Raw genomic sequence first — 13,533 nt, forward strand, 5'->3', positions numbered from 1 at the left:
TTGTTATTGTTGAAAAAAATACTGTTTATTCTTGATGCCTTATGAAAACACAGATGCGCCAAACTATTTGTATTATGCCAAAAACAACCAATTTCTGTTTCAGCCTACTAAGTAAAAATAAGAATAATTTGATAGAACACTAAATATAAATGTAATACAAATATCAACATAATAAGAATCACATAACATTCAGGTCATATGCATTATCAACCAAGTTGATCAACCAAATGTTACATTTGGTGTGAAACAACTATGTTCAGTTTGGTAGTAGATGGAGAGATGTTACTGGAGGTCCCATCATTGTGGGTTCATGACATTGATGACAATCTTTCCCTTGTTTCTATTGGCTTCTATGTGTCTGTGAGCATCAGCTATCTTCTCCAGGGTAAACATGCTGTCGATCACAGGTCTCAGCAGGCAGGGGGAGGTGATAGGGTCTGAGAAGTGAGGTAGTGCCCTTTCTGAGAAGGCTCTCACCAGATCTGAACAGGAAAAAACACATGGACACACACTTTACATTCAGGAAGTATTAACAAATACAGTGCTGTAGGGGACAGGCATAATTATTTCATTGCATGATGTGAGAGTTAGAGGTTCGAGAGCAGCAGGTTGCTTAGCAGTTAAGAACATTGGACCTGTAACCGAAAGGTTGCTAGTTCAAATCCCCAAGCTGACTAAGTGAAAAATATATTGTGTGCACTTGAGCAAGCCACTTAACCCCAATTACATTAGGGTCGCTGTCAATAATGGCTAATCAGGGGGAGTAGGATATGCAAAAAACTGTACTGTACTCATTACTTAGAGAGGCTTGGTCATTTCTTCAAACAATCATCTTTATTTAATATTGATTAATTATTGCAATAATGAAACCGTCAAGCCTACCTTTTACAGACAATGCACATTTTATATAGCTGATACCCAGAATGCTTGGTTCCACCCCTCCCATATAGATTGGGGGGCACCATAAGCCACTTTGGGTTGGCTAGGATAATTAGGAATACTGAGGCCTTTGTTCTGTTCCTCCAGGCTCTCTCTATCTTGGTGACTCTCACCATATCTTATCTATGGAATGCCAGCTGTAGGTTTTTAATCACCAAGCCATCACTTAATCAGTTGCCAGCCCAAGCTCCATAAAGACTCCTTTCAGTTAACTCAGAAAGGAGAGAGTCCTAATGTAACAGTGTAGGTTCCGTCCCTCTCTTCGCCCCAACCCGGGCTCGAACCAGGGACCCTTGCACACATCAACAACTGACACCCCACGAAGCATCGTTACCCATCGCGCCACAAAAGCCGCGGCCCTTGCAACGCAAGGGGAAACCCTACTTCAAGTCTCAGAGCGAGTGACGTCACTGATTGAAATGCTATTAGCGTGCACCACCGCTAACTAACTAGCCATTTCACATCGGTTACACTAAGAACCTTACTCTATTAAATAAAACAACAATTTGCTGCATAAATAACATCATCTTGTAATCCTGCTAGCACATCCTCTCCCAGTGGGACCCACCAATGCAGTCTAGGATGACATCTGCTTAAAAAAAAATCTCTTAAATCTATGTTGATTAAATGTTTTCTCTGTATAGATTTATCTCTCTGTATGTGTAAGATTTGTATACACACACTGAGTTGTTTGCATATAATAGACATATTGTCAAATACTCATTCAATGTTGCAAGCATAATTAAACCGCAGGGAATGGCAAATGCTCTGCATCAGACCGCAAGGCGCTACAGAGGGAAAGTGAGTACAGCCCAGTACATCACTGGGACCAAACTTCCTGTCATCCAGGACCTCTATACCAGGTGGTGTCAGAGTAAGGCACTAAAAATGCTCAAAGACTCCAGTCACCCATAGACTGTTCTCTCTGCTGCTGCACGGCAAGCAGTACTGCTGAACAGTTAATCAGATGGCTATCCAGACTATTTACATTGACTCCCTTTATTATTGTTTATTGAATGTATGCATTGACTGTCTTGCGCTGGCTTGCGAACTCACTAAACTCTACCCACACATACTACACTGACACTCCAACAAACACACACACTACATACGCTCACACACAAAAAACACACACACATGCATATTGGCGCCACACACAGACACACTTTTCCACACAGGCTGTTGCTACTCTATTATCTATCCTGAATGCCTAGTCACTTTTACCCCTACATATACTGAACAAAAATAGAAATGCATCATGCAACAATTTCATTGATTTACAGTTCATATGAGGAAATCAGTCAATTGGCCCTAATCTATGGATTCCACATGACTGGGAATACAGATATGCATCTGTTGGTCACATAAAAAAATTTGTCTCACAATCGGCCTCAGGAGCTCATCAATGTATTTTTGTGCATTCCAATTGCCATTGATAAAATGGAATTGTGTTCATTGTCTGTAGCTTATGCCTGCCCATACCATAACCCCACCGCCACCATGGGGCACTCTGTTCACAACGTTGACATCAGCAAACTGCTCGCCCACACGATGCCATACACATGGTCTGCAGCTGTCAGTCCGGTTGGACGTTCTGCCAAATTCTCTAAAACGACATTGGAGGTGGCTTATGGTAAAGAAATGAACATTCACTTCCCTGGCAAAGCTCTGGTGGAAATTCTTGCAGTCTGCATGCCAATTGGACACTCCCTCAAAACTTCAGACATCTGTGGCATTGTGTTGTGTGACAAAACAGCACATTTTAGAGTGGCCGTTTATTGTCCCCAGCACAAGGTGCACCTGTGTAATGATCATGCTGTTTAATCAGCTTCTTTATTCGCCACACCTGTCAGGTGGATGGATTATCTTGGCAAAGGAGACATGCTTACTAACAGGGATGTAAACACATTTGTGCACAAAATTTGAGAAAAATACGTTTTTTGTGCATATGTAACATTTTGGGGATCTTTTATTTCAGCTCATGAAACACGAGACCAACACTTTACAACACCAACACTTTCCCTACGGTGAAGCATGGAGGTGGCAGCATCATGCTGTGGGGGGTATTTTTCAGCGGTAGGAACTGGGAGACTAGTCAGGATCGAGGCAAAATTGAACAAAGCAAAGTACAGAGAGATCCTTGATGAAAACCTGCTCCAGAGTGCTGAGAACCTCAGACAACAACCCTAAGCACACAGCCAAGACAACGCAGGAGTGGCTTCGGGACAAGTCTCTGAATGTCCTTGAGTGGCCCAGCCAGAGCTCGGAATTGAACCCGATCAAACATCTCTGGAGAGACCTGAAAATAGCTGTTGAGCATCCAACCTGACAGAGCCTGAGAGGATCTGCAGAGAAGAATGGGAGAAATTCCCCAAATACAGGTGTGCAAGCTTGTAGCGTCATACCCAAGATGACTCGAGGCTGTAATTGCAGCCAAAGGTGCTTCAACAAAGTCTGAGTAAAGGGTCTGAATACTTATGTAAATGTAATATTTTTAGGTCAATGAGGCTCATAGTGTGGCATATGGTGGGTGTGAGGCAATGAAGCAGGCAGTGGAGGTGCAACAAGTGAGAGTGCAAAGAAAGGTGTCATATGCTGAGGCAGTGAGTGTTGTCCAGGTCCAGGGAGATACAGGATCAAGGGAGAGATGGGTAGGATCTAGACCGGGGATTACGGGGAAGGTGGGCAGCGATATGTTATACATAGATAAGATAAAACTGGTGACGTTCATAGCGGGAGCTATCAATAGCACCGCTAAAGTAGAGTCTAAAACAGAGAGGATTTCGCTAATAATGAAAGCTGCTGGGAGACATCGGAGTATGACAGGGTTGACATGGGAAGAGGGTGGAGTCATGTATTACTGGATCTTAGTTGTAGTACTACAATGGAATGCTCAAAGCCTGTTGGCTAATGGGCAGGAGTTCAAGCGATTCATTGTACAGTAGATGTGCCAGCTAAGCCTGAAGTGATTTGTGTGCAGGAAACATGGCTCCAACCGACTGCGGAGTTTATCATACAGGGATATGTAGGGGTTTGTTGGGAAGGGGGGGGGGTGTGCCACTTTCATAAAGCAAGGACTTCCTTACAGGATGCTAGGTAAAGGTATTGAACAGGAATATGTGGTGGTGGAGGTGTGGTTGAGAGGAGGGGTGCTAGTGGTAGAGAACTTCTATAATCTGTGTCAGATATTGGACCTGGAAGTGCTGGAGAGGGTGGAGGGCCAGGATAGAAGTAAGGTAATGTGGTGTGGGGATTTTAATGCCCACAACACACTGTGAAGAGAGAAATGGATGGATGGAAATGGCCAAGTGATGGAAAATCTGATAAATTAAAGATCTGGTGTGCCTGAATGATGGCCGAGGGACCAGGATTGATGTAGCCACAGGGAAAGAGTCTGCCTTGGACCTCACTCTGGTATCTAGTGCGATGGCCGAAATCTGTGAGTGGGAGGTATGGGAGGAGTCGACAGTAGGGAGTGATCATTACCCCATAGTATGGACAGTAAGCCGGAGGGAGTAGGAGGTGTCAGTGGATGGAGTAGGCAGGTGGGTGTTTGGAAGGGCAAAAGGGGATCCGTTTTAGGAGCTGAGTGAGCAGGTGATGGCTCGGGTGGATATGAGAGGGGATGTGGGTAGTATGAATAACTGGGTGAGAACAGTGTTAGTGGGGGCAGCTACTGAGGCTATACCTAAGAGTTCAGGGAGGAGGATGGGGAAAGCAGTCCCATGGTGGACGGAGGAGTGTGGGGCAATGGTGAGGAGTAGGAACAGGGCACTTAGAGTACTGAAAAGGACGCATAACATCCAACATCTGATTCAGTATAACAAGCTATCGGCCAATAGCTTTAACATCAAATGTATGTAAGATTATGGACTGTATGATTACGGAGAGGCTAACTTACTTCCTGGAGAGGAGGGGTCTAGTATCACCACATCAGAGTGGGTTCAGGAAGGATAGGGGAACTATGGACGCAGTGCTCTGCTTAGAAGCCACCTCATTGGAAAGGCTAGATGTCATACACGGGCAAGGACTCAGAATATGTAGTGGAGCGTTTCGGACCTCCCCAGTGTCTACCCTATAGGTGGAGATGGTGGATTTGAATTATTGGGTCAACCTTCAGGGACATAGGGTTTCTCATCCTGCGAAAGGAACTTTACAGGCATGATGGGAACATGAGCGAAGACAGAACACAAGCTTTGGGTGGGTGGGTAATACCCAGGCGAAGTAGATGGGACTGTATGGAAGGGAGTTTAGTCCAATGGTAGCTATTCCTGTAAATCCACCATGGCTACTCTCACCTCCAGTAGTTGTCTAGAAGTGTTGGAGAGACTTAAGATAGGGAGGGTGTTGAGCCATTTGATTTGTTTAAGAGATGTCTCGATACTGTGGGTAGTATGAATATTATCAGGATTTTGTGACCATTTACACAGATGGTTCAAAAGATCCAAGGACAGGACGTACTGGGTCAGCATTGTAGTGCAGGAATGTGGGGTGGAAGTCAGGAAACGTATTACAGATCATCTGGCTGTATATACAGCAGAGCCGATGGCCATATTGTTGGCCTTGCAGTGGGTGGAGGAAGTCAAGCCAGCCAGAGTAGTTATTTGCTCTGATTCATGTGCGTTGTTGATGAGTCTCCAGTTCTTTAGCTCACATAGCAGACAAAACCTGCTTTATGAGGTGCTACAAACCCATGGCAGGATTAGACAGATGGGTATACAGATAAGATTTACTTGGGTCCCAGCCCATGTGGGGGTGGAGGGGAACATGGCAGTTGATGTACTGGCTAAACAAGCACTTAGTAGTGAAGATGTTGAGGTTGTAGTTTCAATGAGCAAGGCAGAGGCAAAAAGCCTGATATCGACAGTGATGGTGCAGAATTGGCAGGAGCAGTGGAATGGAGATACTAAGGGCAGGCATTTATTTCAAGTACAGAGGAAAGTCAAGGAGGGGAGGATGGCAGGAAGGGACAGAAGAGGGAGGCTATTTTTACAAGATTAAGGGTGGGACACAGCCAGTTGAATAAGACCTTAAATGTAATAGGAAAGCATCCAATAGGAAAGTGTGATTATTGCCAGGAAACAGATACGGTGGAGCATGTATTGCTACAGTGTGGGGAGTATCAGAGGGAAAGAGAGAGGCTGAGATCTAGTATGAGGGAGAAGGGGATACAGGAAATTAGTTTAAAGAGTATATTGAGTAGAACATCATTAGATATAGTCTCAAATATTTTGATATATTTTTTAAGGGCAACGGGGGTGGCCGGTAGGATTTCGTTTCTGTCACACCCTGATCAGTTTCACCTGTCCTCGTTATTGTCTCCACCCCCTCCAGGTGTCGCTTGTTTTCCCAAGTGTATTTATCCCTGTGTTTCCTGTCTCTCTGTGCCAGTTCGTCTTGTATGTTTCCAAGTCAACAAGCGGTTTTCCCGGTCTCCTGCTTTTTGCATTCTCTTTTTACTAGTCCTCCCGGTTTTGAACTTTGCCTGTTTTCTGGACTTTGTCTGGCCATTCTGCCTGCCTTGACCATGAGCTTGTCTGCAACTGATCTGGTTTTGACCTTTTGCCTAACCTCTTGCCTGGATTAATAAACATTTTAAGACTCCAACCATCTGCCTCCTATGTCTGCATCTGGCTCTCGCCTTGTGCTTGTCTGCAACTGATCTGGTTTTGACCTTTTGCCTAACCTCTTGCCTGGATTAATAAACATTTTAAGACTCCAACCATCTGCCTCCTATGTCTGCATCTGGCTCTCGCCTTGTGCCATGATAGTTTCTCCCTGTCTCTGGCCCACACTCCAGTACAGTAGGTGGCGGTAATGCACCATAACGTTGGATGCCAACTGCCGATAAACCCCACTGAAGAGAAGGTCAATGGGCGAATAGGTCGGATCCCAACCGGGACGGATGATCAATGGTGATCGAGGGAAGATGGCGGAAGTGGATGCTGAGTTTGAATTAAGCATCGAGTTGAATACATATGGTGAAGATGAATGTTCTGAATGGACAACAGTAGTATTGAAAACTGGAACAAAAAGGAAATGGTCTAAAATTGGAGTGGAGAATACTTGTATAAATGATCATTTTAATTAATTGTATTTCTGAAGAGCAGAGGAAGATTGCAGTGGGCCTAAAAATAATCCAGACAACAGAAGTTTTGTGTTTTGAACTTTGGAGTAGAACACCCATTAAAAGGAGTCATCTCAGGGGTGACGACGTATGTTCAGGTTGAATACCTGAAGAGAATTCCTGGCGTGGTTGGTGCCCGGCGTCTGACCCGTTGGGTGAATGGAGAGAAAGAAGAAAGTCTGTCAGTCCTGTTGTTTTTTTGATAAAGAACAAATACCTACGCATGTAAGATACGCCGTAAGAGCTTTCGTCCCCAAACCACTGCAGTGTAAGAATTGTAAAGTATTTGGTCATGTTTCAAGTGTGTGCAGACGAACAGAGTATACTGAAGAAAGGTGTGTAGAAGGATGAAAGTGTTGCAATTGTGGTTTGGATCATGATCCTGAGTTCCTGGAGTGCCCTGTGAGTGTGAAGGAAATTAAGGTGGCAAAAGTTAGAGCGGTCAACCGAATCTCCTATGCGGAGGCAATTAAAATAATTGAGAAAACAAATGATGCCAGTGAAGAGATGGTAGTGGATACACCACAGCCTGTAGTAAATGTTTGCTGCCAGACAAAAGATACCCTGTGTGTTAAAAAAGGTGGATGTTGTTGTGTTCATTGCCACAGTTATAAACTGTACAGCACAAGTCTCAAAGAAGTAGAAGAAACTAGACATTATTGTGGCTACAGCAGAAAAGCTTTTGGCACTCAAGGATTTTATGTCGAAAGACTTGCAAGGGGTACTGGCACCGGAAGACCTGCCCTCCCAGGTTCCCCTTGAGCCTGTGTGGGGATCAGATCTGTTTTATTTATTCATTTTTAACAGAAAAGTTGTTTGGCTAATTTTATACATTTTTTTGGTCGTTTTTTGGTAGTTCAGTTTTTTGGTTGTGTAATCGCCAATATACCAAAGAAGAAAAATCTCAACCGGCAAGATGGCGGAAGCAGAAGCAGGTGTGTATCTTGAAACAAATGACGGTGGAATCGAGGAAGATTAGCCTATTGTCCAAAACAATCAAACTGAGGAAAGTATTGTTAGAAAATAAAACATCCAGTTCTGTGAATGTCCCCTCGTCTTACAGGAGGAGTACGGCTTGTTGAAGAGGAGCGGATCAAGTTGCCAAATCTGAGGAACCCATTTCAGATATCCAGACTGGTGGAAAGAGTGATCGGCAAAATAAATTCTGTGAGGATTACGAGAAGTGGACTTGTTCTGATTTCTTGTACTTCTGAGGAACAGAAGGATCGTGTTTTTTGTTTCACCCAATTTTAGAAGGTTGCCATGTAGTCAGTGGCGGAACTAGAGTTTTATACGTGGGGTGGCCAAGGCTACTTTAGACCATGTAAGAACATTTGTGTGTAACCTTAACCTGGCATCTAAGGAGCATGAATGAATCCTATGATTGCTGATTAGAGGTAGAAGTGATAATTCACTTAACCTGGAGTTCTTCAATGTGGCAGATAGTGTGGTCCAAAAGTGTTACTTCACTAGAATTCTTTAACATACTATGAATAGCCAGTGTCTCTACCTCGGATCTGCAGCTTAATTTCTTTCTCTCAAACACACACACACACACACACACACACACACACACACACACACACTGTACTCACATACTGGAGAGACTTTGGTCACTCTGTTTTCATGAATATATATAATCTGGGTCTATAAGTGTTGAACGTCCAAAATATTTTCAGAAAATAATGCTCAAGCACCAAGGAGATAAGATAGCATTTGAGTTTTACATACATTTCATAGTTTATTTTACAAAAAAGTAAATTTACAAAATTCATTTTTTTTGACATACCAGGTATCAAGCAGAAATTGAATTTGTGTCCATCAATATTACAAACTCACACTATCATAAACTCAGCAAAAAAGAAACGTCCCATTTCAGGACCCTGACTTTCAAAGATAAATCGTTAAAATCCAAATAACTTCACAGATCTTCATTGTAAAGGGTTTAAACACTATTTCCCATGCTTATTAATGAACATGCACCTGTGGAACGGTCGTTAAGACACTAACAGCTTACAGACGGTAGGCAATTAAGGTCACAGTTATGAAAACTTAAGACACTAAAGAGGCCTTTCTACTGACTCTGAAAATCACCAAAAGAAATATGCCCAGGGTCCCTGCTCATCTGCGTGAACGTGCCTTAGGCATGCTGCAAGGAGGCATAAGGACTGCAGATGTGGCCAAGGCAATAAATTGCCATGTCTGTACTGTGAGACGCCTAAGACAGCGCTACATGGAGACAGGACGGACAGCTGATCGTCCTCGCCGTGGCAGACCACGTGTAACAACCCCTGCACAGGATCGGTACATCCGAACATCACACCTGCGGGACAGGTACAGGATGGCAACAACAACTGCCCGAGTTACACCAGGAACACACAATCCCTCCATCAGTGCTCAGACTGTCTGCAATAGGCTGAGAGAGGCTGCACTGAGGGCTTGTATGCCTGTTGTAAGGCAGATCTTCACCAGACATCACCGGCAACAACGCCACCTATGGGCACAAACCCACCGTTGCTGGACCAGACAGGACTGGCAAAAAGTGCTCTTCACTGACGAGTCGCGGTTTTGTCGCACCAGGGGTGATGGTTGGCGTTTATCGTCGAAGGAATGAACGGTACACCGAGGCCTGTACTCTGGAGCGGGATTGATTTGGAGGGTCTGTCATGGTCTGGTGTGGTGTGTCACAGCATCATCGACTGAGCTTGTTGTCATTGCAGGCAATCTCAACGCTGTGCGTTACAGGGAAGACATCCTCCTCCCTCATGTGGTACCCTTCCTGCAGGCTCATCCTGACATGACCCTCCAGCATGACAATGCCACCAGCCATACTGGTCGTTCTATGAGTGATTTCCTGCAAGACAGGAATGTCAGTGTTCTGCCATGGCCAGCAAAGAGCCCGGTTCTCAATCCCATTGAGCACGTCTGGGACGTGTTGGATCGGAGGGTGAGGGCTAGGGCCATTCCCCCCAGAAATGTCCGGGAACTTGCAGGTGCCTTGGTGGAAGAGTGGGGTAACATCTCACAGCAAGAACTGGCAAATCTGGTACAGTCCATGAGGAGATGCACTGCAGTACTTAATGCAGCTGGTGGCCACACCAGATACTGACTGTTACTTTTGATTTTGATTCCCCTTTGTTCAGGGACACATTATTCCATTTCTGTTAGTCACGTCTGTGGAACTTGTTCAGTTTATGTCTCAGTTGTTGAATCTTGTTACGTTCATACAAATATTTACACGTGAAGTTTGTTGAAAATAAACACAGTTGACAGTGAGAGGACGTTTCTTTTTTTGCTGAGTTTATTACAGCTGTTAGACTTCCTGGATAAGTCTTTAAGAGCTTTCCACACCTGGATTGTGCAACATTTGCCCATTATTCTTTTCAAAATTCTCCAAGCTCTGTCAAATTGGTTGTTGATGGTTGATGCTAGACAACCATTCTCAAGTCTTGCCATAGATTTTCAAGTAGATTATAGTCTAAACTGTAACTTAGAACATTCCCTGTCTTCTTGGTAAGCAACACCAGTGTAGATTTCAAATCACATTTTATTTGGCACATGTACACCTTACCGTGAAATGCTTACTTACAAGCCCTTAAACAACAATGCAGTTTTAAAGAAAAGTTAAGTGTTAAGAAAACATTTACAAAATATTATTTATAAATGTTTTTAGGCCTAAGTAGCAAAATTGTATCTATGGTTAGCATGCTATCCCTTCATGTTTTTTGTATGTTATATTTATATCTGAAAATTAACCAATGATATCAAGCCACACCCGGCCATGATTAGACACCTGTCAGTGCAAATAGTCCAGGTTGCCATTTGATTAACTGTTCAGCAGTCTTATGGCTAGGGGGTAGAAGCTGTTAAGGAGCCTTTTGGACATAGACTTGCCGCACCAGTACCGCTTGCTGTGAGGTAGCAGAGAGCAGTCTATGACTAGGGTTGAAGGAGTCTTAGACAATTTTTAGGGCCTTCCTCTGACACTGCCTGGTATAAAGGTCCTGGATGGCAGGAAGCTTGGCCCCAGTGATGTACTGGGCCATACGCACACCCTCTGTAGCGCCTTGCGGTCGAATGCTGAGCAGTTGCCATACTAGGCGGTGATGCAACCAGTCAGGACGCTCCCGATGGTGCAGCTGCAGAACCTTTTGAGGATCTGAGGACCCATGCCAAATCTTTTGTCTCCTGAGTGGAAATAGGTGTTCCTCTTCACAACTGTCTTGGTGTGTTGGGACCATGATAGTTTGTTGGTGATCTGGACACCAAGGAACTTAAAACTCTCGACCTGCTCCACTACAGCCCCGTCGATGTGAATCGGGGCATGCACTGCCCTCCTTTTCCTGTAGTCCATGATCATCTCCTTCGTCTTCATCACGTTGAGGGAGAGGTTGTTGTCCTGGCACCACACTGCCAGGTCTCTGACCTCCCTATAGGCTGTCTCATCGTTGTCGGTGATCAGGCCTACCACTGTTGTGTCGTCGGCAAACTTAATGATTGTGTTGGAGTTGTGCTTGGTCACGCAGTCGTGGGTGAACAGGGAGTACAGGGGGAGTACCTGTGTTTTGGATTGCGTGGCAGATGTGTTGTTGACTACCCTTACCACCTGGGGGCAGTCCATCAGGAAGTCCAGGATCCAGTTGCAGAGGGAGGTGTTTAGTCCCAGGGTCTTTAGCTTCGTGATGAGCTTTGAGGGCACTATGGTGTTGAACGCTGAGCTGTAGTCAATTAATAGCATTCTCATGTAGGTGTTTCTTTTGTCCAGGTGGGAAAGGCAGTGTGGAGTGCTATAAAGATTGCGTCTTCTGTGGATCTGTTGGGGCGGTATTTAAATTGGAGTGGGTCTAGGGTTTCCAGGATGATGGTGTTGTTGTGAGCCATGACCAGCCTTTCAAAGCACTTCATGGTTACAAATGTGAGTGCTACAGGTTGGTAGTTATTTAGGCAGGTTATCTTTGCGTTCTTGGGCACAGGGACTATGGTGGTCTGCTTGAAACATGTAGGTATTACAGACTCGGTCAGGGACAGGTTGAAAATGTCAGTGAAGACACTTGCCAGTTGGTCAGTGCATGCTCTGAGTACACGTCCTGGTAATCTGTCTGGTCTTGCGGCCTTGTGAATGTTGACCTTTTTAAAGGTCTTACTCACATCGGCTACGGAGAGCGTGATCACACAGTCGCCTGCAACAGCTGGTGCTCTCATGCACGCATAGAAGTAATTTAGCTCGTCTGGTAGGCTTGTGTCACTAGGTAGCTCGCGGCTGGGCTTCCCTTTGTAGTCCATAATAGTTTGCAAGCCCTGCCACATCTGACAAGCGTCAGACCCGGTGTAGTAGGATTCAATCTTAGTCCTGTGTTGACACTTTGCCTGTTTAATGGTTCGTCGGAGGGCATAGCGGGATTTCTTATAAGCGTCTGGGTTAAGAGTCCCACTCCTTGAAAGCGGCAGCTCTAGCCTTTAGCTCAGTGCAGATGTTGCCTGTAATCCATGGCTTCTGGTTGGGATATGTACGTACGGTCACTGTGGGGACGACTTCATCAGTGCACTTATGATGAAGCCGGTGACTGGTGTGATATACTCCTCAATGCCATCGGATGAATCCCAGGAACATATTCCAGTCTGTGCTAGCAAAACAGTCCTGTAGCTTAGCATCTGCGTCATCTGACCACTTCCATATTGAGCGAGTCACTGGTACTTCCTGCTTTTGTTTTTGCTTGTAAGCAGGAATCAGGAGGATATAATTCTGGTCAGATTTCCCAAATGGAGGGCGAGGGAGAGCTTTGTATGCGTCTGTGTGTGGAGTAAAGGTAGTCTATTTTTTCCCCCTCTGGTTGCACATGTGACATGCTGGTAGAAATGAGGTAAAACGGATTTAAGTTTTCCTTTATTAAAGTCCCCAGCTACGAGGAGTGCCGCCTCTGGATGAGCATTTTCTTGTTTGCTTATGGTCTTATACAGCTCATTGAGTGCGGTGTTAGTTCCAGCATCGGTTTGTGGTGGTAAATAGACAGCTGTAGACCACACTATGGTAAATAGTGTGGTCTACAGCTTATTATGAGGAACTCTACCTTAGGCGAGAAAAACCTCAAGACAGCAGCTGTTATTGACAAATAGACACAGACCACCACTCCTCCTCTTACTGGAGGTAGCTGTTCGGTCTTGCCGATGCACAGAAAACCCAGCCAACTATATATTATGAATGTCATCATTCAGCCACGAGTCCTTTTGTGCTTGAAGTCTTTTCTTAAAGCACCAAAATTCTTTAACCAAATTAAAAGCCCCCCTTCCAGAAGAAGTTTCCGCCACTTTTGAGACGTAATTTCCTGTCCTAGAGATGAAATGCACATTTAGGTTATACATACATACATACATACATACATACATACATACATACATACATACATACATACATACATACATACATACATACATACATACATACATACATACATATTCACAAATTAGGT

The sequence above is a fragment of the Salmo trutta genome, chromosome 33 (genome assembly GCF_901001165.1).
Source record: "Salmo trutta chromosome 33, fSalTru1.1, whole genome shotgun sequence".
In the NCBI taxonomy this organism is placed as follows: domain Eukaryota; kingdom Metazoa; phylum Chordata; class Actinopteri; order Salmoniformes; family Salmonidae; genus Salmo; species Salmo trutta.